Here is a 26,275-nt window from a genome sequence, read left to right on the forward strand (position 1 = left end):
GCCTATCCCTTCCAGGAACAATCACCCTCCTCGGGGGATGCAAAATTTCTAAGTGTATCCTGTGATTGCCTCCGGACATCTCAAGGAAGCAAGTACTTCCCCTGGGTTCAACAGCATGCTTTCATGCCAGAACAAAGTTCTGTTAATGGATGATCTGGCTTTCCAAGACCGTCCATTGTTTTACCCTAAGGAGATATCTGCCCTCCTTCGTTCCCTTATGGTCAATGTCAGGATTGCTCACCACAAATTTTCTTTAGCATAATATGTGCTCTAGATCATCTATTGCGCAAAACATTAAAACAAGCAAGCATGTGCATTTTAAGCAAGCAAGTGTGAATATAATATTTTAAGCTCATGGAAATTTAGGAGTGGCTTGTTTTCCAGCAGCTTGTTTCCTAGCAGAGAATAGTATAGCAAAATTTTAGAAGAAATGTATTGAGAAGTATATAACATTGCCATAGTATTTAATCTTATGCATATTGTAATATATTAGAAAACTACAGTAAGTAAAGTGAGTATTGGTTTACATATTGATAGACAATTGAGTTGAGAAGAATTGAAAGTACAGAAGGAATTGTAATTTGAGATACAAATTTATCATACTATGAAGTCAGCATTTCAAAGCAGAGTTAAAATGTTGGACTATAACCACTAAATGATATAGAAGCAACAGGTTAAGTATGTAAAACAAATGATAAATTCAGATGGGTATATGTTACCCTAGAGAAACTGCAGATATGTTAAAGATACAGGTATAGAAATTAAGCAATAAAATGTATAGTGAAAGTACTGTTGAAAATGTTATAATTTTGACATGAGGGAGGGGTTTCATGAGGGAGGAACATAACAATAAACAATGAAAGCCATGAGGAGAATTATAAACTTGAATAGCTATGTCTTAATAATATCTAATTATCTACAAACATATAAAACCCACTGGAAAAAATATAGCAATGCAATAGACAGACTTATAATAAAAATTCTTACTAGTTAATAAGAAAAAGATATATCCTCAAAGCAAAAGATGGGAAAGACATTAAGTGGTAATCCACAAACTCCAAAGACAAAATACAGACATGTAAAAATCCTGAATCATTGTGGTAATCAGAGAAATTGAAATTTGCAAATATAAATCCATATAACCTTAATATTAAACATGACAAAGACAAGGAGGAAATATTACAATCAAATCTCTCTCATGAAAATAGATGTACAAATTCAAAACAAAAAATGTTTACATACCTATTATGGGTTAATTTATGGCCATTCCACCTCCTCGTCTCCCCTACCCCGACTCAAATTCCTATGTTGACCTCCTAACTCCCAGTGACCTCCCATTCCTAACTCGGAATGTGACCTTATTTGAAGATATGGTCTTTACAGAGGTAATCATGTTAAAAGGAAGACATTAGGCCAGGTCCTAATCTAATATGACTGATACCCTTTTAAAAGGGGAAACGGGAGACAAGCACACAGGGGGAGCACCATGTGACTACAAGGATGGCCACCTGCAAGCCAAGGAGATAAGCCTGGAACAGATCCTTCCTCACAGCCCTCAGAAAGAAGCAACCCTGCCAAACACCATGATTTCAGACTTCTGGCCTCCAGAACTGTGAGATCATGAATTTCTTTTGTTTAGGCCACCCAGTTTGGGGTACTCTGCCATGGCAGCCCTAGCAAGTGAATACAATTGCTAATCGAGCTACAGAGAAAAAGGATAATAAATTAAAACAAAGAGGATTTATTCTTGGGATGAAAAAGTAATTTGACATTTAAAAACAATCAATGTAATTTAGTACATTAACAGAAAAAGGGAGAGAAATCATATGATTATAAAATATCTTAGTAAATCAGGAATAGTAGGGAATTCCATAATTTGATAAAGAATATCTATAAAAATTCTATAGCAATCCATACAGTTGATGGAAAAATACTGACACATTTCTCTCAGAGATTGGGAATGAGACAGGATGCCTGCTCTCAATACTTCTATTCAACATAATAAAGGAAATTTTACCCACTGTAATAAGTAAAGAAAAAGAAACTGCAGGCATATGGATTCAAATAGAGGGAATAAAAAGGAATAAGGGTTGTAACTAAACAAATAAAACTGGAGTAAAGGTGAGAAAATCTCAACAGCATCTACAGATAAACTAATATAATTACTTAGCAACATACAACATACACAAAAATCAGTTACATATATAGCAGAGACGTACAGAAAATGAAATGTTAAAATATACTACCGACAATAGCATAAAATACGTAAGAGTAAACTTAACAAAATATGTGCAACTATGTACAATGTACATTACAAAACATTCTCAAAATAAAGACCCAAATCAATGGAGGGACAGACTACGTTTATGGGTTGGAAAATGCAGTGTCCAGGAGGGGCGGGTATCCTGGGTTCAATCCCCAGTACCTCCATTAAAACAAATAAATAAGTAAATAAACCTAACAAATCCCCCCCCCCCCATTAAAAAGAAAAAAAAGAAAATGCTATGTCCACAGATGGCAGTTTGTCCGGGTTTTCTCTGGACTCAATATCATCACAGTCAAAATCCTAGAAGAGTATTTCTTTACTTTTGGAGAACCTAACAAACTGATCCTAAAATGCATATGGACATCAAAGGGCCAAAAAATAGCCGAGGCAGCCTTCAGGGAGAACTAAGCCAGAAGATGTTCACCCCAGTTCTCGAGTCCTGTTATAAAGCTGTGATGATTGCAACAATCTGGTGGTGGTACAGGGTAGGCAGACTGATCAACGAAACAGAATAGCTCAGAAACAATCCCACACACATGTGGTTGTATGATTTATGACGTTCTGGTGCATTGGGAAAGGAACAGTTGACTAAATGGTGTTGGGTGTATTTGTTACATACATACTGAAAAAGGCCTATGTGTACTCTACCTCACAGTATGTAAAATCAATTCCAGGTTGATTTCAGCACAAGTTACAAAATTGAAAGCCCCTATTATTTTATGGGGAAATAGAAGAAAATGTCTTCATGATTCTGGAGTAGGCAGAGATTTCTGGAACAGGATACGAAAAATATTACCCCAAAATTAAAGAAAAATGGCAAATTATAGAGTGTACTAGAATTTGGAACTTTTATTCCTTGAAGGATACTCGTGAGACAGTGAAAACATAACCCAGAGACTATAATAAAATATTTTCAAGATCTGTATCCAACAGAGACTTGTTTCTGCAATAGAGACAGATGCCTGCAAATCAATTAAAAGCTGTATGGTAAGAGACAAATGGAGAAAAGAGTTGAACAGGCATATCACAAAAGAGGACATGTAAAAGCCTGAGGAATATATGAGAAGGCACTAAACTATCACCAGGCATTAGAAGAGAAAAGGGGACAGGGAACAAACAACAGATTTTGCTTTTCTAGAAGCCTTTGTGCAGAACTACTGTTTATATATCATTGGCCAGAACTGTATCACTTGATCTACCCTAGTTGCAAGAGAGGATGATAAAGGAGTACCTGGCTTCTCTAACTTCTCTTGTGTTATCAGCTAAAGAGAAGGAGGTTGAGTATTAGTGGTGAATAGCATGTGTCATAGTTTGTGATCGAGTCAAATGAAACATACAAGAGATGTACTGAATAGATGGATCTGGAGCTCAGCAGAGAGGTCAGTCTCAAAATAATGACTGAGGTTCATAATTACGAAGAGGGTATTTCAGAGCTGTGGTTATAGACAATGACTAAAGAAGAGATGGCGGAGTGGGTAGAGAGGTTAAGAGAGAATGCTAGTGTAGACAGAAATTTAAGAATCTGGCAGAGTGAGAGAGGGAATCACAAGAATTTGAAGGACAGCAGGAGAAAAACCAAATGAGAGTGGTGTTTGGGAAGCAAGGGGAAAAAGTTGCAAGGAAAAAGTAGGCAAAACTTCAGATTCTCATGCTGGATCTGAACAGGCAGAGTCTGAAAGAGTTCACTTAAAACTCAAGAACAGGCAAAAGTGCTAACTGAGGCTAATCAGAGAGTACTTGGTGAGCTGAGGGCATTTTCCACTCCAGTTCTCTAAGTATTTTATGTCAAATGTATGGAATTTTTTGGCCCAGCGTGATTCAAAGGTATTTATTCCGGTGACAGTAGTTGGAACAAATTTTAGAATTTAACACTGCCCACGACAGTTACACTGCTTGGTCATGGGTAGCACTGAGTGCCGCATCTTAAGCTCATAATGGTCATCTATGCAATTCATCGATACACACTGGACACTTTCTAAATGTGCGGTCTCAGCGCTGCCTTATTAGTCTGATGGGAACTGGGATTGATACTAACATGGTTCTCATTGTTTTCACTGAACGTGATAATAGTTTATTTCTCCCAAGTTTCCTAATAGCCATAAAAGGACTCAGGGTGTGGACTAATGGCCTTGCTGCTGCAGTGCTGACTATATTTAAAAAAAAAAAAATCAGTCATTTGTCTTGTAGCACACTTATCAATCCTTCCCGTATCCCTGCGAAGAGAACTGATTTTCACATGTCCTGTAAACTACCTAAATAGAAATGGAAAAAAAAAATCTGTTGGTTGAACAAAACTGTTACTTTTAATGAGATTTTGTGCTACAGATGTCATATTAAAAAAAAAAAACAAAACTTCCTGCGGCTTTGGATTAAATTAACACATTTACAAATACTGTAAAGCTAATTCCCAGAAGAGAGGGAAATCAATAGGGTGGAAGTTGAGTATTCTTTTCCAAATATATTGAGGAAATAGGGGTCTATAAGCTAATTTCTCTAAACGAACATTTTCCACTTCACTGTGTTATATTCTAAGTTGTGTTTTGTGTTTCATTTTAGGTTGAATTATTCCAGTTATATCAAAGTTGTCACCTTTCTCTTCCAAGTTATCAAATGGTATATGCTTGGCAAATATAAAATGATTATAAAGAAACTAAGGCATTAAAGTGGAGAATGGCATTTCTAAGAGCATAACAAAAGTTGCTTTTAGAGTGGTTTGCAGACAACTGGTCTGCAATCTCTGTGCCCACAAATTTAGTCCCTGGTTCCTGTTTCTCTTAGTAAAATACTGTGGTTTTTATCTCCTTCCTTGTATTTTCTGCCTGCCCCTTGGAACATTTACATTTTTAAAATACTCCTAATATTTGTGATTTTTGACAAAAATTTCTCACAAATATGATGTCTCCTTCTCCATACAGATTCCTTAGACATTGGGACAGCCTGGAAACGGGAAGTCAAGATTGAGTCTATACAGTTATTTACAAATTGCATTATGGCATGGGGCATTTGGATGACTGGATGAATTTATTTTTATTTTGGACTCAATATTGCTTCTCAATATGGAGACCTAGTCAAACATACATTCCAGGGTCTTCATTGCCAGTATTGTGGTTTCCTACTAGGATGACACAACTTGGAGAAGCAACATGCCCCAGAAATTCTACACTTTTGATTTCTCTGGTGACAGTATCAGTTCCCCACTTCATACAGCCATTCAAATGATGTATTTCATCCTCCTTCCTCTCACTTTTTCAGTTTGTATTCAGATGTATGTAAATGACACATCATTTTTGAGCAGTTCCCAGAGGGGACTGAACATCACCTCGCTCTTCAGATTCCTTCATGTCCTTCTTTCCTTTCCTTTCTTCTTTTCCCCTGTCCTCCATCTCTCCCTCCCTACTTTCCATCTTTACTTCCTTATTTTGTCCATTCTTTGACAAAGATGTATTAAGTGTCTCCTATGGGCACTGGACTCAAAATACAGAGAAAAAGCACAGGCTTGGCCTGAATGCACTTGGGGTCTGAGTGCTTTCTTCAGTGGGTACGCAAGGCTTGCATAGTAAGAGTCTCGTGAAATCAAACTGGATTTGTTTAGCAGATTCTTTACTGTGGTTGAGGTTTTGAAAATTTTGAGGACCATGTTCAAAGTCCTTCATAGCTTTCCAAAGAATTTTTGGAAGGATACATTTACGTGCAATTGGTATGCTTCTCATAAATAATTCCTACCTGAAGACCAGCTCGATTGCAAAGTGTGTGAACTCTATTAGCTTGATTTGCATTCTTTCATTGTACTCATGTGAAAATGAACACAGTTTTCAGAATATTCTTCAATTCATATTTTCACAGCCAGAATCATCTTTGCCCTAGTCCTACTTAGTGTGTTCTTCTGCATTTTTGTCTCGCCATTACACTGTGCCTCCTTTTCTTGTCCTTGTGTGTCTTGGGCAAGGGATAAGTGGAAAATGGGAAGACGAAACATTCAATCCGGAAGAGTTGTGATTTTTCTATTCATAGTCTAAGATTTTTTTTCTTACTGATTTGTAAGTACATGAGAAAATCTGATGATGTTAACTCTGTGCTTATATTCAGATCCTCTAACATCAAAATAAATTTTTGTAGCTGCATCTCAGCTTTAGTGAGCTGCAGTTGAGTGATGCTGTCAAGGAGCTGATTGATTCATTTTATAAAGTCCAGTGGTTTTGTCTTTGCAAAATTTAGGTTTACTGCCAGTTGTGCTTATTTTTCCCTCAGAAATTTGAAAATGGCAGCTGAATGCTTTACTAGGTTTCCTAAGGGCTTTTTATTTCTGGGATAGCTGCTGGGCCATTAAACTAGAACAAGAACTACCATTTGGCAAGATGGTCACTTCATGAGGTTAGGGAGTTGGAAAGTTCCATTCTTACTTTGCTCCAGGCAATTTTGCAGTCGTAATAGACTTTTATCCTTTTAGGATGCTGTTCATCTTCAAAAAACATGCTGCTTATGTCTTAATAGCTTCATTTGACCCAGGAAGGGATATTTTGCTGTCTGAGGATAGAGTCAGAGGGCCAGTGGTCTTTGCTGGACCACAAGAGTAGACAAGCAGTAGGCTTGCCCACTGTCCTGTCCATCTATGGTTTAGAAACCAGACATCTTCTCCTGCCATGCTGTTTAGACTTGGAATCATTTGTTAGCCTCAAGCTCACAGAGCTACTCTGAAGTCAGTAGAAGGGGAATTTCCTTCTACTTTTTTTTTTAATCTGCATACTCTCTGGTCTTTCTCACATAACAGGATGGATGACAGTGAAAAGAACATCTGTTTTATTTCATTGCTCTCACACTGATCACTTTCAGATGTTAAATTCTGTTTCATCTTGTTTTAACTTCAGGATTTTCCATTTTCTTATTTTATTTTTATTTTTAAATAATAAATCTATAACTTATCAGTGTTCTAAGGAATATTAAGATATTTCCTTCAAAATCATAAAGATCCCAGTAGATTAAAATGTTCACTGTGACCAATAACCTAGATTATTTTTGCAAAGAAATCAGTAGGTATTAGAAAATTATTACATGATAAACTGGAGGCTGTATTTAGAAATTATGTTTAGGCACCATTAACTTCCTCATCAATTTCAAGAATTAAAATACTTTCTGTACTATACATAACATTTTACATCTCCCTTTCTGACAATAATAGCTTTTTTTTTAATTAATAATGTACAACAAAAAGTAAGTGTAGAAAAGTAACAACAAAATAACTCACCTAAAACATATAGAAGAGCAAAAAAGAAAGTAAAACCTCAGTCACATCAGTTTTCAAGCATGAAAATAATTGTTTAAAACAAAATGTTGACTATGCCTTTTTATGTTAATGATGTTACTTTTTAAATAAATTATACATGCTCAAAATTAGAGCAAAGGTACAAAAAAAGAACTCTCATCCAAATTACAAAGAAGAAAAAAAAATTTTAGTAAGTGGAATGAAACTACAACTTTTTTCATTCCAAATACCTTCTTATTAATAGATATAAAGAGAAGGATATCTGGAATGGAGACAATTTTACAAAAATAGGATTATACTATGTAAGTGAATTTTAAATAAATTCATTAAATTTTATTTAAATGCAACAGGAGGAATAAAAGAGGTAAAGCTATTTGCTAAACTTCATTCCTCAGAGGTAGTGACACTCCCAACAACTTTGTTAAGCTATAACTGACATATAACATTGTGTAAGTTTAAGATGTACAACATGTAGATTTGATGCATTTACATGATCACGAAATGATTACCACCGTAGGTTTTCTAACACCTAGATGATGTTACATCATTACCTTTTTTTACGGTGAGAACATTTAAGATTTATGAGATTTGCAACTTTCAAGTACGTATTACAGTATTATTAACTAGAATCACCCTGCTGTACATGAGATCCTCAGACCTTAACTCATCTTATAACTGGAAGTTTGTACCCCTTTGACCAACATATCTTCATTTCCCCTAGGCTAGCCCCTGTAATCACCAATCTACTCTCTGTTTCCATGAGTTTGGCTTTTCTAGATTGCCTAGATAAGTGATAGCATACAGTGTTTGTCTTTCTCTGACTTATTTCACTTAGCATAATGCCCTAAAGGTCCATCCATGTTGTCCCAAACCAGAGGTCATGACTTTTGACTGATTTTAGCCCTTGAGGAAATTGCCTGCTAACTCTGAAGGATGCATTTGCTTATCTCTTTGCTTTGTGATTTATCATCATTAGGCAAGATCCATTGACTCCAAGTTATGAAAGAGGATTAGCTTCCTTATGCCATATATCACCCTCATCTCCTGTATTTGGGTTTGTTAAAAATCAATTTTTTGATTACTCATATAATACTTTTAATAATCTCCAGAAGCACAAGTCTGTTTCTTTATCAACTTAATAAAATATCTCGACTCCCCGCCATGTAAAACAAGGAACTTAGACCCTGTATTTCCCTCCAGCTCTATGTCCCTCTTTGACCTCTCCCTTTCTGTCCGTCATAATATCACTTTTATATTGTCAAGGTATATAAAATCCATAAAAGACATTCACAGAATCAAGGAATGTGGCTTCCAAAGTGGCTCTGGTCATGGCCCTGCCAGTGAGGAGGGAGGGTAAATGGGTAGAGCAAACTTACAGGTGCTTTGCTCCAGGCACCCATGACTTCTGCCTATATTTCGCTGGGAAATGTTTAGTGGTGTGGTCTTACCTAACTGCAGGAGGGGCTGGGATGAGTGATGATCTGAAGCATCTGGTTTGTCTCTCATTTTGCCTACATGTGCATACACACGTGTAGGATCTGTGCTTAGAGGTGGAAATGCTGGTAAAGCAGTGTCTGTTATTTCTGTTAGGTAGGTATTGCTGAATTGCCCTGCATTTGGGGTTCTCTCATTTGAAATTCTCGCTCACATTGTGTGAGCCTGCCTGTTTCACTGTATCTTCAAAACAGAGAGGCTTACGAAATGTTGGGGTTTTGCCAATTTGAGAGATGAAAATGGTTTTTCAGTGTCATTGAAATTGGGATTTCTTTTATTTGGAGTGAAGTTCAGCATATTTTATATGTTTAATGTCCATTTGAATTTCTTTGTCTATGAACTGCCTGTTCATATCCTGTGCCTACCATTCTTAATAGGCTACTGGTATTTTTCTTAGTTGTAGGATCACTTTATGTGTGGGAAAGACAGAAGTCAATGACTACTGTGGAGCATTTGTCAATAGTGCACAAGAAACTAACATACTTATTGCCTTAAATGAAGGTTACCCATTTCAAACACAGCCATTTTTTATTTAAGATATAATTTTCCCTGGTGTATTTGGACTTTAAAATTTTACCTTCAGTGAGGCACAAATGTGGGGAACAGGGAGTCCACATTTCTATACATAACCTTCCCAATGTAGGAGGAACTAGCTTTGCCTTTAATTCTATTTCACCTTAAATTTTGTTTGCAAAGAAGCACCTTTGATGCTCCCCCTCTATGTCTGGAATGAAGACAAGAGAAACTAAAATATGTTGAAAAAGTTTCCCACTTTCTATTAAGGAGAATCTAGATCTGGTGTGGGAACGAAAGGAAATAACTTTAAATACTGGCAGACTGATACTTTCCCCAAATTTAGAAAATAATCTCCATTAGGGTCCAACAGAAGTCAGAACTAAGGCACAATCATTAGTGGAAAAGAAATGGTAAATTGCAATGTATTGAAAACTCCAAAATTTGTACTTTAAGGCATGACAATTTTGAAATTATTTATTATACAATTATAAATTAAATGTTATATTAAAAAACCCTAAAATTCATGAAGATTATTTTAATGACATAAAAAGAATTGAGGGAAAAGAAGTGATATTAAAGAGTAAAGTTATTTTAAAATTGACATGTTTACAAAATTAATTCCTGTGTCTTCAATCTGTTTCATTATCTTAAGTCAGTGTAGTATAATATTGTTTTATTAGGTAAATTATTTCTTTATGCTGTTATATTTTACCAATAAAGAGGCAATTTCATTTAATTGGCATCTGTTACATCCTGCATCAATTATGTAAGGCTTTTGAGGACTTTATGCACTAATAAAAGTGTGAGGAAAACTGGAGTGGACTTCTAAACAAAATGCATTGCTACTATTGACAGAATGGAGACACTATTACCATTAAGTGCTTCCAGTTAATATAAAATAGTAATAAGATCATAGAAATAAGGAAATACTATTGATACAAATAGTATAATTAATATTGTAGAAATAAAACAATCTATTTCATGATCAAATGACTGCATGAAATGGTTAAGTCAGAAATTAACAGATGTGGAAGAATGCAGACATTGAACTTAATCTAAAAATAATGGTCATGGGCTTATAAGCATTGTTATAAATTTTTGCCTGAGAATAGCTAGGTTACTGAAGTAAGATTTTTATACTTGACTATAGAATTTCCTCCTTAGGTTTAAAAATTTTTTTCTGATATATTAAAATTCAACATGAAAATTCAAGAAAGATATTTGATAATTGTGAAATTAGTGAGAAAGATGACTATATTATTGGAATCTCAATACATCATCATGCAATGTATTTATATCCTATTTACTTGGACAAAACTCTTTCCCATTGTTTAAGAACCAGGACAATTGGAGTGAATTTTATGTGCTCTTACATCATTAAGGGAAATGAATTAGCCATTCATTTCTGGTTCTAGTTCTTTAAGTGATAAGATAAGCAATAAAAAGAATATAGAGTATAAAAATATCAAATGTAATTTCTCAGGCTGCAGATAATATCATTCTTTTACATGTTTTTGAGAGCCAAAACTGACATGGAAGAAAAATAAGTAGAGCATCGTAGCATGTGCAGTAACAGCATCATCTGGGTAAAATACGGTTTCTTTAAAAATATGTTCTTAAGTCACTGTTACATTTTATTAAAACCACTTTCATATAGATGCTTCAAAAAGTCACAAAAATTTGATGGAGAGATGAATTTCAAACATGGACTAATGGCCATGAACCTCTTCTGGTTTCTGATCTTGTGATTACATTCCATTCTGTGGTGTATATTTCCAAGAAGATGATCAAATTCCCAAGACCTGAATTACTCCCCTACTCTTTGGTTTGTTACTTTGTCTATTCTTGATTTAGAAATGATGCCACCACTGTTTAAGAAAGCACACTGCTGACTTGGGAGAGGAGTTTTATGGCTTCTGACGGTGCTGTGTTTGAACATCTCTCTTAGCTTGTTTCACATTCTGCCATAAGGTTTAGTTATTTGTAATTTTCTCATCCTCATTACTAAATTGTAAATTCATTTAAGAAAGGTACTGTGCTTTAAGTCATTTTTTTAATCACTTGCCCAAAATGGCACACTGGTTTGCCTATAATAAATGCTTGAGTAGGTTTTCTTGACTTGCATTGCTTGAGATACATTCAGCTGGCTGATGGTATTGTGGAGATATTTCATTGCTGGCTCATAATTTTTGCTAGAATTCTAATCGTCAACACACATGCCATAGTGTGGGGCACAACCCTCAGGCAATTGGTATTATTTGTGAAAGAGACTGTAGTACAATTTTATTTGTGCATTACAAACTTTTTCTCTTCCTTCCCTGCCTTATTCTGAGATGTTAAGGAGTGAAATATGCAAAAACTGAGAACAATGCAGAGTTTGCATATATTTGTAATAAGAATAGAAAGGAGTTTTCATAGCCACAAATTGGATAATTAATGTCAAAGTTAAAGCCTACTGACTTCTTTCTTTCTTTCTTTCGTTCTTTTGTTCTTTCATTCTTTCTTTCTTTCTTTCGTTTGTTCTTCTTTTTCTTCTTTCATTCATTCAATGGAGACCTTAGAACAGAATCTAATGGGAAAGGCAGATAAACTAATAAGCAAATAAACTAATACAAATCATTTATTTGAAAATTGAGACGTTTTCGATGAAGGTCATCATCAGTAGGAAGATGTGAGATGGACTAAGTTGGGAGGAAACTGTTTCTGAACAGGATGACAGAAGGCCTGACTTAGAAGATGTTCCAACTATGGCTGGAAGGGTGAAAAGAGCCAGTCATGGGAAGGACAGTGCGGGAAGGGTCGTCTAGGTGAAGGTCAAGAGCAGAGCTTGTGTAGAATATATAGGAAATAATCAGTTTTGAAACTGAAAGGAGACCAGATATTTCTATTTTACTTCCACATATTCAGTAGCTTAATGACAATTCTTGGTTCATAAGGAAGGTAAACAACAATATACTGACCATCTGCTGTATGCTAGGCTCTTTTCCTGATGCTTTACATTTCTAAATGGACATCTTATGAATACCTCATATTCTGGAAGCTTACCAACAAACTCACCATCTCCCCATTTCTACATGCTTCTTTTGACGTTTCTTGTATTGATGAGGAACAACTACCATCTGTTCTGTTGTCCAAGTCCTGATCCTAAAACTCCCTCTAGATCGCCTCATGTCCCATACCTCATCTGTCCACATATTTATTCATTCTGCTCCAGAAGTACATTCCTGTCTTGTCTCCATCCCTTCTGCTGCTCCTCTCACCAGATCCTACCCACAGTGTTGAATGTCCTCTTCACTGTTCTCTCTTCCTTAATTGTACCCTCCTCCAATCCATCCATCTCTTGAGAATAATCTTTTCAGAACACGTATGACATCAGTTCTTTGCTCAGAATGTGTCATTGGCTTCTCATCACCTTTAGGGAAAAAAAATCCCCAAATTCCTTGGCACGACATACCAGTCTCCTCATTCTCTGGCCCTCGCCTACCTGATCAGCTTACTTTTCTATAACTGCTCTTTAATTCCTCTTACAAACCTCTTGCATCTTTGTGTCATTGACGTTGTTACTCTCTCTTTCTAGGATGTCAGCCTTAAGTTAGTATCTCTCATAAATGCCTATTTGAATCCTTTAAGTCTCAGCCCAAGGTTATCCTCCTTGTGAGGAGTTCCTTGACTCTTCTAGGTATTTCTGGACTTCCATCCCCTCTCTTCCCACTGCACGTTACATTGACACTGATGACCATATTCTATTATAATGATTTATAAGTCTGTAACCCTACAACCTGCACGTCCCCTTGAGTGCAAAGTCGGCCTTTTTTTCTGTCTTCTCAGCTCTTGTGTCATCCCTGAAATACAGTAAATGCCCTATAAAGTTGGTTGAACAGTCTAACTTGACTAAACACTTCTCCATCTTCTCAGCAGCTCCTCTCTACTATGACGATGATAATCCCAGGCTTAGATATATTAAATTATTAGTAAGTAGTAGAGTTAGCATTTGGTATCAGGATTGTTTGATGGCAGAGTCATTAGTTCCTCCTTACAGGAGACTGTTCCTTTATGGCTGACTATACTTTTACTTAACTAATAAATCCCTGAGGACATTGTTTAGCTTAGCTTCAGGAGTTCCTGAACTTCGCTTGACCGTATCTGTCAGGCAAATCAGGATGGAAGCAGATGGAATCAATAGGCAAGTTCCGTCTCATGCCTTTAATCCTTTCCACATAGTCTTATTAGTTCTGCCAGATTCTGAGAATATGTCACTCTTCCTGAACCCTAAGAGGACTGTAGGTGGAGGAAAACATCTTTTGTTGTTGTTGTTGTTGTTGTTGTTGTTTTTGGTGAGGAGGAGGTAATGAGGCTTATTTATTTCCTTATTTATTTTTATAGTGGTACTGGGGATTGAACCCAGGACCTCATGCAGGCTAAGCATGCACTTTACCACTTGAGCTATACCCTCCCCCCAAAAAATATCTTTTTAACTGGCCATCTCCCCTGCCCTTGTCTTATTTATGAACAAGCAGAGCTGTGGTGAGGTGGATGCAGACAACAGAGACTTTAAATAAATAATTCTTTAAAATGGTATGGTGATATTTGCATCAAGCATTTTACAACATAGTTCTTTCCCACAACTATATTTAAGTTTTTCTGAGGTTACTGCCTCAGTGGAAACAACCACTTCGGGAGATGCAACTTGAGGAGTTTCTTAACACAAGTACTAATACATCTCTCTCAACTGAAGTAAACACTGAGGTCTTTGGTCTTTACCAGTGTCATTAAAGAAAGTGCTCAGTCTTGTCAAATATCAACCAACTAAGAAAATACTTTGCTCACTGAGAGATGAGAATTAACTGATGAAGGAATAAAGCAACTGTTCCTTCTAATTAAAAAACAAGATTCAAAAGTAGTCTATTTTTTTGAGAACTGAGAGCCTATCAATGAGATGACTCTAATATCACAAGCAGAAGGACCACTGAAAGAACTTACATGCATATTGGCTATGAAAAAGGACAGCTAGCCTAAATCTGTCTAGTAAAGTGGCTACATGGGAAATATTAACATTCACTGATTCCCTGTTTGCTAAACTCCTGAAAGGAATTTGTGTGTGTGTGTGTGTGTGTGTGTTCACAGCTTTCCTGCTGACATGCTGCAGCTGTCCTTCACCCATTACCATAGAGCATCCCTCAGAGTAAAGCTTTAAAGTTGTTTGAAATATAAGAAGCAGATCAAATTGACTGGTATTAAGTACAAAAGAGCCAAACAGAATTTAAGTAAAACAATCTGGTTGTGCCAAAATGTGGAAGATGACAGTAAAACACACATGTGCACATGTCCTTATATGCACACGTGTGCAGGTGCTTGCACGCACGTGCACACACACACTTGAGGGTGGAAGGTAAGTTGTAGGAGGCTTGAAGGGAAATGGACTTAATTTAATTCATTTTACTAGAACCACTAAAACAGTAGGGATTTCTAACAATCTCAAATTCTTCCCCAAATCCCAACCTGAAACTTATTTTGTCATCCCTATCAGAAAAATATCCCTTACTTCTAAGTATCACGATACTTACAGATTTAATAGGCAGGATTGAGTTTGGAAATGGAACTTCCAGATAACATTTACTTCAAAAATAGTACTTTTAGACTTTAAAAGTTTCATATACATGAGCAGATTATAAGCAATCTAGACATTAATAAACTTACACTATGTATGATTCAGGAAATAACAGCAGAATTAGTGATGGTCTTAGAATCCCTATGGGAAAAAGACTCCATAAAGACAGCTAACTTTATTCCTAGCTGAGGGCTGCTTAAATATCTATTTTCAATAGTTTAAAACTAATTTCCACATTAATATTTCACTAGACTTAATGAATTGAAGCACCGTGTTATAAATTTAATTCAACAAATATTCATCGAACACTTACAGTCTTTAATTAGTTGGAAAGTGCGACCCTTCAACATTCTCTAAATCATTACTCTGAGGTAAAATAGTGGTTCCCAACATTAAGATCTCTTAGGTAGCTTTTCCAAAATCCTATTTCCCAGGCCAGACCCCAGCTGAATGTAATAAGAATTCCTGGGGCTAGAACTCAGGCATTAGCGTTTTCTTGAGCGCCTCTGGTGAGTCCAATGTGCGTCCAAGCATTGAAAACCATTTCTCTTTCTTTTATAATTTCTGCATGAGGTATCTAACACCTCACTTTGGAATTTCACATTTTGGGGTATTGGCACCTTGGCTTAAACTTCAGTTTTAACATGCTGTTATAGAAGGGATGTAAATTAGCTTTTATTGTTCTTCTCTAATCTTGTCTCTGAGATAAGGAGAATAAAACCTAGGGGGAGGAAACTTATTCCCAAAGTTTATAGGCTGGATCTAAAATATGTATTAGTTTCAGTATAACTGTTACTCATTTGAAGTCTGAACTTTCTGCCCCAGATTCTGGAAAAAAAAAAAATATATATATATATATATATATATATATAAAATGAAAATAGTGTTAGAGGCAGATTTGGAAAGAGAACCCATAGTTTATACAGTTTGACATTATATTGCACAAAAATAAACTAATATAGTTATTTACTTTCTCCGTTTATCAATGTGTGAAAAAAGGATGAATCAGGGAAAAAAAAAACTTTGAAAAAAGGACGTGGAGATATAGCTAGACTTAATGGGATTGAAATGGGAAGCTTAAAAACCTCAGAAAGAAATGTTTATACTCCAGGTGCACTGCTTGCCTCATCAATTTATGATCGCATGTTCCTAGCTTGCACTTAATGTAAAGAATGGGTGTAAATTCATGTCATAACGCTTGTTTTCAGAACTTAGAAAACAGAATGACCTAGTTACCTGCTACTCTGCTGGAGCCCTGGGATGTTTCCTGTGCCCGTCCGAGCTTTGCTAGTGTCCTTTCTAAAAGCTTAAAGCTTGGAAGATCTAAGTCAGTTTGAGAGTGAATCTTACAAATAGTTTGTTTATAGAAAGGGTATGTATCTTCATGGTAAAATGTCTGAGGAGGATAATTTATTTCCCTTGTGTCTATGAATAATTTATTATTATTCAAGATGACTCACCGAAGAGATAAGATTGAATTACTTACTGTGTTCAGCTGGCCTGATTAAGCCTCTGCGTGAGGAAAAAGAAAATATGTGAGTCAGAATCTGGACTAGGAAACTTAGATTTTTTTTTTCTTTGACGTTTAGCATGTGAACTAGGTATATGCCATGTTTGGAACTGCCCTAGCACGCTGAACTCATATTCTTATAATCCATGTCATTTCCCTAACAGTATCGTAACTAATCATAACATTAAAAAATGTTTTTCCAACAAAATAGTATTTGATTTTCAATAGAGGTCTGTGTGCTTTGAGAAAGGGCTTATACAGTCCTGAAATGATCAGTAATAGAATTCTCATTCATACACAGACACACACAAGTGAGATAATACTGTATATACAGTTTGGGTCAAGTTGACATCAATATTTCAATCGTTTTGATACCTATAGTTATACATATTATTTTTCTTCACTTTATATGTGAGATACAAAAGAGATACATGTGAAAAATATTTTGACTCAGTACTTTCAAGTAGTTGAATTATATTTACAATGTATTTGTTACTTTAAAATCAAAGAACTGAAAATTGGCCACCAGGCCCTTGCCGACCTGGTCTCTGCCCGCTCCCGCAGCGCACTGACATGCCCGCCGCTCCACCTCTCATTTACTCCACGCCCAGCTTACTTTAATTTCTGCCCAAGTGCTACAAACCATTCTGCCTCAGGCTCTTGCAAATGCTCCCCCTGCGAAAACATTATTGTCCACCCCCACTCTCTTTGCTCACTTTTAAGAAACACGTTTTCCTCTTTCATCTCCAAGGGGGAAATCATTTCTTTGGAACAGCATCTTTTGATCTCCAGAGTGGGTTTATTTCCACTGTGTTATGGTCTCCCTGCCACCTGCACTTTGTAACACGTGGCATGAGTCAGAGTAGTCATGTGATTGAACATCTTCCAGCCAGACTGAAGGTTCCATGAGGAAAGGGCTGTGCTTCACAGGACACTGATAAATGACAATATTAATCTTCTCTAACCGATTGCAGTTTTATGTGGGCTTTATGAAGAGGAGGCCCTTGTCTTTCTTATTCTCTACTCCATTCTTAGCCCCTTGGTATCGAATATGGCTTATGGTATTCCTTCAATAAATGATGGCTCAATGAATGAATGAATATAGGACTGAAACTTCTTAAATTTTAATATGGTGAAGAGTTGTCTCTTTTATCTCTTCTGTCAAGTTTTTAAACTTTCATATAGCAGGTTTATTTTTTTTTAATTTCTAGTTCTTTTGATATTTGCATATTAGGTGTACTGAAGAGAGACTTGCAATTCATGTCAAGTTTTACTCCTGGAATCTCTTGTAAAATTGAGACTGCGTAACTTGATTTGTAAGCAGGAAGGCTTCACTCATTTTGAATTGTGATTGTACCTTAGCAGCTCAATAGGAAGATATGGTTGTAAACGTATCTGTTTAATAATTAGTAAAAACAGAAAGTCAGAATTTGAGAGCTGGAACATCCATAGGTTTAATTTAGCACAACCAAGACTTGAAAAAGAAATACTTAGAAATGATGAACAATTTACTCAAGGTCATAAAGATAAATTTGCTAGAGAAGAAATTTTTAATTCCAATTTCTTGACTTCTTTTTATATTGGACAATACTCTGCTGTTTTCCTACATTTGAAGTATCAGATTTTGAATGAGGCCAGGCCAGATTTGTTCATTTCCCTTAAAGTGCAGTTAGAAGACTAGAATAGAGGCATCCAGCAAGCAAACACAGCACCTTGAAATGTGACCACGGAGCCTTGTGTCACTTTGACTGTGGTGCGGCGTCCATACCTGACAAACTTCCTTTTTCTGGATCTCAAAATGGATAACTTGCCTGTCTGATTGCTAACCTGCCGCGCACATCTCTGTGGGTACTTTGCCTGGCAGCCCTGCAAACGGCCATCTCTCTGCTTGGATCCTCCTTCCCTAGCAGGCCCAGAAGTCTGTCTTTCCAATCCTGCCCCACAGAATCTGGCGGGACCATGCGAGGTTTTTACCCTCCTCTATACTGGGACTCTGGCGCCAGAGTCGGCAGTGGTCCACTTGAACTGTGAGCTGTTGTCTTCACCGCCTGAGATTCAGGGTGGCCTCCAGTACGTGGCAGTAGGTGTTCAAAAGGAATCAGAAGCCACACAGGTCAGGTTGTCTACAACTCAGGTTTACATTTTAATACACCCATGGCATTTTGCCTATCAAGGGAATCATCCTAGCCATGAATACTCATGCTTAATAGTGGCTAGAATCCTAACATTTGAGGAGGCTTGAGGAAATACTGAGAAGACTGAAAAATTAGTAGAAAGTGTTTTGGAACCAAATACCCCAAAATCTCCTGGATGTGGATTATAACATAATACATTCTAACACATTTGTCCCTGATTTTCTTCCCATGAGGGAAAGGGAAATTCTGCAGAAACTGTAGTGTTGAAGAGGACAAAAAACAGAAGCTTGAAAAGGATTTGGGTTGAGCACTGGCTCAGAAGATGCCCAATATGACTGTCATTAAAGGAAATCTAAATGATTGGGAGGATGCCGTAATTGGAAGGAAAACGCAAACACGGTTCTGAGAGGACTATTGATTCTCTGCTTTCAGGCTGTTCATCTGTTTAAGACGAAATGTGCCAGCTACGCCACAGAACACCAAATCACCTTGGAGTTGCTGCCTCGGCAGTGGCATGACAGCTAATAGAGACAGGCTTGCATTTTCTCCTGAAGTCTTCTATCTTCCTTTAGTGTCATTGAACAAGGGCTGCTGGAGTGTCAGGAAAAAATATTTATTGCTCTTCCATATGTCACTGCCCTCCTGCCAGTGACATGTGTACTCATCAGTCAAACGGAAACTACCCACCATGTTTGATTTACTGCCGCTGAAGGAGATCTGTTGGTGGGTTCCTCTAACATAAACCATTTTGCTAGGAGATGAATGCTCTGATTTGCATGCAGCTCATGGCAGTTACATCATTAGTTTTCATGATAGATCAGGACTAAACGTAAGAAATGCAACTCGCCTTTTTCTCTGTGGGGTCCTGCTCTTTTCCTTTCCCCTCCTCCACCTTTTCATTAACTTTCTCCTTGTTGTTCAGTAAAGCATTATTTACTTTGTGCCTTCTCGGGAGCCTGTAGATGATTAAGTGATGAAGTTTTAGCAGTACAGAAAGAGGGGCTTCAAAACATGGAAAATGACTTGAATAGCAACAAACTTCTTGGCTTCCCAGTGGATTTTAAACAAACATACGATGGTGAACCTATAGAAAAATAAAATTGACTTTTTTCACTGACATCTCTGTTCCACTTCTGTTCTGTGAGAGATGCAGAGTAAGAAGGTTTTCACAGCTCTCAGAGTTGCTCAATGTTAAGTAAGTTTTGTAATATCCTATAATTCGACTATATAGAATTCAAAATAGATCTGTGTTAAGTGACATTTTTGTGCTATGACTAAAAACGTTCTATAGGCATATAATTGAATCTGCCTGGACTTGCCACACCTGATTGCCACACTGGTACCTGTGGTGATGGCAAGATTAATGACTGAGAACAGCCTCTTTTATTGAGGTGCAGCTTCAGAAGTGGGAAACGTGTTATTCAGATATTTTTTCCACATCCCAACATCTTCAAGACGGCTCCTGAAGCATGTCAAATTCTGTTTTACTAGTGCCTCTGCAAAGAAAATATTTTTCCATGTAAAAGAAGAAAGGATCTTACCGGTAATATACAAAAATGAAACCTTTGGCATTTTCCAAAACTTAGCCAATATATTATAAATATTTCACAAAGTTTAAAGTTAGGCAAGTGACTGATGTGGGTCTTGAACTTGTATCAATAACAGATATTCTAAAGACAGACAGAAGAGGGGCTATCAGTGATCTCAATGTCTAGAGTGGTCTGAATATTTCGCCGTCAGATTGGACGCAGACATACTATGCTCAGTTACGACGGGAGCTAAGCGCCTTCATTGCATGCCCGCTGGGTCACGTGCTAGACGAGCTGTCTGTCAAGGCTCCTTAAGTGTTCCTCTTGTTGGCACAGGTCTTTACCTGAATTTTTAACTTCTTACATGTGCCACCTCATGGAAGCTTAGTTGAAGACCACTTGCTTGAAGTCTCTAGTGACCAATTAGGGCCTAGGGTACTTTGATTCTAGAATTTTCTGAGTCATCCTCAGGGTACCGTTTCACCTCAGGTCATCAGGAATTGGCTTACAACCAACCAGTATGTCTGAAGTGGCATTTGGACAATAAGCAAGTGAATGATCACTTGTTATCGTGAGTAGGACATATAAGGAAGTTCAAATTCCAGTTCCACCTTTTTTATCTGTGTGATGTTGAATAAAGTATTCAATCTTTCTTATCCTCTTGTTTCTTCTTAAATATGGTTGATAAAATGTGTGAAACACCTAGCAAAGTGTTGGGCAGATAGAAATCAGTAACCAACACCAGCTGTTATTGTTATAAACAACATTTGGCCCTCTAGAAATTTTCCAATGGTAGACCTTAACTGCTGTTCAAGCCACCTCTGAGCTATTGAATGCACAGGTGGAGTGAGAGAATTAAGAGCAGGATGCAGGGAATATTTACTTGGTGAATCAAAGTAGGTATTTGTTCACATGTGTTGGGAGAAATCCATGTAGGCAACAAAGGAAGCTTAGGGAGCATCTAGTCTGAAGACTGAGGCATAGAATAGAATGCTGGGCATGTGAAACTATACTACTGTGTGCTAGAAATGGAGTTATGTTAATCAAAATGACCTGAGCCAGCCACCATCTTGCTGGGAGACCTACCACTGCTGTTGCTAGGAATATTGGTAGAAGGTGTGTAGCTCTGTGTGTCTTAATGGTAGACTCTGTATTGTTCTGCTTTTTAAAAAAATTTCCATCATACGTCATTACAAGATATTGAATATAGTTCCCTTTGCTATACAGTAAATCCTTGTTTATTTTATATATAATAGTGTGTATCTGTTAATCTCAAACTCCTCTAATTTATTTCTCCCCCCCTTCCCCTTTGGTAACCATAAGTTTGTTTTCTATGACTGAGTCTGTTTCAGTTTTGTAGATACGCTCATGTGTATCTTATTTTTCCACATATAAGTAATATCATATGATATTTGTCTTTCTCTGAGTTACTTCACTTAGTATGATCATTTCTAGGTCCATCCATGTTGCTGCAAATGGCATTATTTCATTCTTTTATATGGCTGAGTAGTATTCCATTGTATATATACACCACATCTTCTTGATCCGGTCATCTATCAATGGACATTTAGGTTGCTTCCATGTCTTGGCTGTTACTAATAGTGCTGCTGTGAACATTGGGGTACATGTATCTTTTCAAGTTAGAGTTCCCTCCATATATGCCCAGGAGTGGAATTGCTGGATCATATGGTAAGTCTGTTTTTAGTTTCTTAAGGAACCTTGATACTGTCCTCCATAGTGGCTGCACCAGTTGACATTCCCACCAACAGTGTAGGAGGGTTTCTTTTTCTCCTCACCCTCTCCAGGGATTATTATTTATAGGCTTTTTATGCTGGCTCTTCTGACTGGTGTGAGGTGATACCTCATTGTAGTTTTGATTTGCATCTGTCTGATAATTAGCGATGTCGAGCATCTTTTCATGTGCCTGTTGGCCATCTGTATGTCTTCTTTGGAGAAATGTCTGTTTAGGGCTTTTGCCCAACTTTTTATTGGGTTGTTTGCTTTTTTTTTTGTTACTGAGTTGTATGAGCTGTTTGTATATTTTGGAAATTAAGCCGTTGTCAGTCACATCATTTCCAAATATTTTTCTCCTAGTCCATAGGTTGTCTTTTCATTTTGTTTAAGATCTCCTTTGCTGTGCAAAAGCTTTTAAGTTTTCATTCTGCTTTTATAATTATTGGTATTTTGGGGCTTCTCTGATATTGATTCTACCAATAGTTCATTAAAAATGAGGTAGCTGATGCCGCTTTAACAGTGCTCCTTCTAAGTTGGAAATGTACTCTTTCAAATTTTTCAATTTATGACAGCATATATGTATAACAACAAAGAAGAAAGATGATACCGATAAGAAAATTTTCCTGCAATTTTCTACTGAAATAATAATAATTTTGTATTAGTTAAGTTACTTATTCTGGAGAGTAATGCAATAGATTTTTAAAGCTTTCTATGTATATTGCCTTTTCAATCATGGTAATTATGGAATCACTGAATACATATTTCATCTATGGTGGCAACACATTTCAGAGTTCCAGGTGCGATCTTATTTATTCTGTTTGTTTTACTTTCCTTCTCTCTCATTATACTTCACAGCTTTGAAACAAATATTTGTATGATGGTGATAGTTTGTCACCCTCTTATAGACATTTTACCAAGAAACAAACAAAAAATGCCCCTGGAAATATCGTAGAGAAGCATAACAAGCATTTTAATATAAGCAGCAGAAATTCCTTTTGACTACACAATCCTTCTTATAAGAACTTCCATTGAATAATTTAAATATACATGGAAACTAACCTTGAGCCTAAAACTTATGTGATCAAGATCACAATCTTAAAGTAAGCTTTGTGTCTCATGTCCAGTTTTTAAGCTACACATACACAAGGTCACACAAGCATACGCATGGCTGGGGAGTATATTCTGTTTCACCATCTTTTCTGGGCTGTTTTTGAGAGATTATCCTCTTCTCATCTTGGAGAGATTAAACTATTAGGGTTAAATAGGCATCTTAGAAATAGACCATCTCATTGATCATGATTAAAATCTTTAGCCACTCCAAATCTAAAGGCTTTAATTCGATCTCTTTCTCTGTTTCACTAGCTTTCATGTTGTTTCTCATGATCCCAAGGGTATGTCTAATGCCCTTGTGAACCAATTAATCCAGCTCTCTCATAGCTTCTGACTGCATTCAGGTATCCCCTTTTCAATGTGGTGTGCTGTGGTCATTAGGGGGATTATGTACCACAGAGTAGAGATGGACTGGGTCATGCCCTTCCTTACCATTTGAACAACACCTCAGAAAGAAACCTAGCACTACTATTGCTAGGGGTTTTGGTAGAATGTACTGTGGTGTGTAGGTGTATGTGTCTTGAGATTTGTGTGCTGTGTGTCTTACCAGTGTTAGCAGTGCCATCTCTGGAGGGGAAGGGCTATAGAATTACCTCATTTTACATGGCCTAAACCTAAACCCATATGACATACAACTGCTTATCTAGAGCTGCATTTATTAAGGCAAGGAAGTTCCTTCTTTCATGGGCCACCTCCCTCTTACAGTCTCTTCTAAACAAGTTTGCTCTCTTAAAACCAGTAGGAAGTACTTGGTGAAAAAAATAAAAATAAAATAAAATGCATTGTCCACCTCTGACTTGTGACTTAGGCCTGTAAGATTTACAATATTTTAACAAACTTCCAGTTGTAAGCTAAATAAGTTGAGGAGATGTGATGTACAGCATGGTGACTACAGTTAATAATACTGTTGCACATTGGACGTTGCTGAGAGAGTAGATCTTAAAAGGTCTCATCACAAGAAAAAAAATGTAACTGTGTGGTGGCGGATGTTAAGTAGACTTAGCGGGGTGATCATTTCCCAGTACATACAAATACAGAATCATTATGCTGGACACCTGAGACCAACATAATATTGTAGGTCAGTATACCTCAAAAGAGAAAGGCAAGATAAGCACATAGAAATATGGTAAATGTTTTCTAGTTAATCTTTCTTGGCTCTGGGTTGAATTGCTTTCAGATTAGTTCAGGTAAGTGGGTATCCCTGATTTAAATACTACCTTCAGGAAAGGATTAGTTCTCTTTCCTAGGGTCTCACTGTGATTCTCTGGGGAAGTGAATTCTCCACATTTCCCTCAAGTCTCCTTCTCATCATTCCTCTACTACAGAAATCCAACATGTGATTTTAGGTTCTTTTTTGATTCCTCAGTTCCCTCATTTCAAACTGATTTTGACACCTAGCCTGGTCTCAAAGAATTCTTTCTTTGTTTCCAGAATCCATGCTTTTTAATCTATCATTGTTAATAGATTCACTGTCAGGCCTGGTCCTTGGCCACTGATCTCCCTTATTGTGGCTTCACAAGCGTGAGAATTTACCACTTCAGTCAATAGGAAAGACTGTGGTAAAAACTAAATTTGCTGCCTATCTGGCTTGATGTAAACCTATACAAACTTTTCTTTGTACTGCGTTTTGTACTAAGGAAATTTGTGGTCTCTTCCAGTGTCATCTACCCATTGATCCATCTATCCACATAAAAGAAAGGATCTTCTTATAGTCATTTTATTTCCCCTGTAAGTAATATCCAAAGTACACACATATATAGACACACACATTGTCTAAAAGCTTATATAACATGAACCTGGGATGAATAACTCTTCCTGGTTGATGTGCAGAATGTGACATTAAGTGTGCTTTAGATTGATATTTATTGATAATACTCTTAAAAACCCAAAAGTGAAAAAGATTTTCTCATGAAAGATGGTGCGTTTCTTCCTAAACTGAAAGCATTGACTTCTCAGTTGGAAGTCAGTGACACTTGGACAAGTTTTTTAATGGATTGGAGGATTAAATCTTACAAGTAGATTTATTCCTCCATGCCAAAAACAAGTAAGAATGTGTGCTATTCAGTCTCTTGCTTATCAGTTTTATGGGCCTACTAGGCAATTATTAATGGATTAGGGAAAAGGCAAGCTAAATAAAATAAACTCTTCAATTGTTACCAGTACTTTTCTATAAAGATACCAAGCACATTCAGAGACACTCCAGAGCTCGGAAAATAAGCTGAAGGGCTAAAGGGGACAGGATGATCAAGTGCAGTAAAGCTTTTGCAAATGCAAAAGGAGGTTAAAGCGCTCAAAGATAAAAAGGAATCAAAACTGAGAAGGAAGGAACAAAAAGAAGCAGATAACATTTCTAATTATATTATTAAAGGTTAATTATCTGTTTCACATGGCAAACGTTAAATGCATCCTGTTAGTTTTAGTATATTGGGACCATAAATAGCCTTTTCTTTAACAGAGTTAAAATCTCCCTTTCTTGTGGGAAAATCTCCTTTTACATTATTCATCGAGAAAATATCTCACAGGTGGAAAATTAAAAGAACTAAGGGTATTTCAAATAGATAAATTAATTCTGTACTTTAAGCATAGGGAGGAATCCAGGTGAAGAAGGTGGGAGGGGCAAGATGTTGAATATGAAAATGCTGTCTATAGACCAATCCTTTGATCCTGATGCTGGAATTCTAGGAGGCTAGGAAAGTCTTGAGCACAGAGAGTGGGAGAAAGCTTCCCCACGTTTGAAGGAAAGTTGCCTGGGGTCTTTCGGGGGGTAAGAATCCTGGCGTTTTGTGTGATGCTTAGTGGTACCATGTGATTCTCCCTCAGTACATCCCCGAGATGCTTGTTCCAAACTATAAGCTAGCTTCAGGTTCTACTTTTGGGAACAGCATAAAACAACTCTCAGGTTCACAGAAAAGGACACAAAAGCTGGTCCCTGAGCAGGAGGTGATCGTAGCAGCCACGGCAGAATCATCAGCAGCTGATTTAAGCAGCTTTAGTGGGTGCACTGGAAAACCTCTAACAGGTCTAAAGTCTAACAGGCTGATGAGATGAAAACAACTCCCCCACCCGCCGTGGGATTCAGATTTAAAATACACACCACACACACAGATGTGTGT

The sequence above is a fragment of the Camelus ferus genome, chromosome X (genome assembly GCF_009834535.1).
Source record: "Camelus ferus isolate YT-003-E chromosome X, BCGSAC_Cfer_1.0, whole genome shotgun sequence".
NCBI lineage: Eukaryota > Metazoa > Chordata > Mammalia > Artiodactyla > Camelidae > Camelus > Camelus ferus.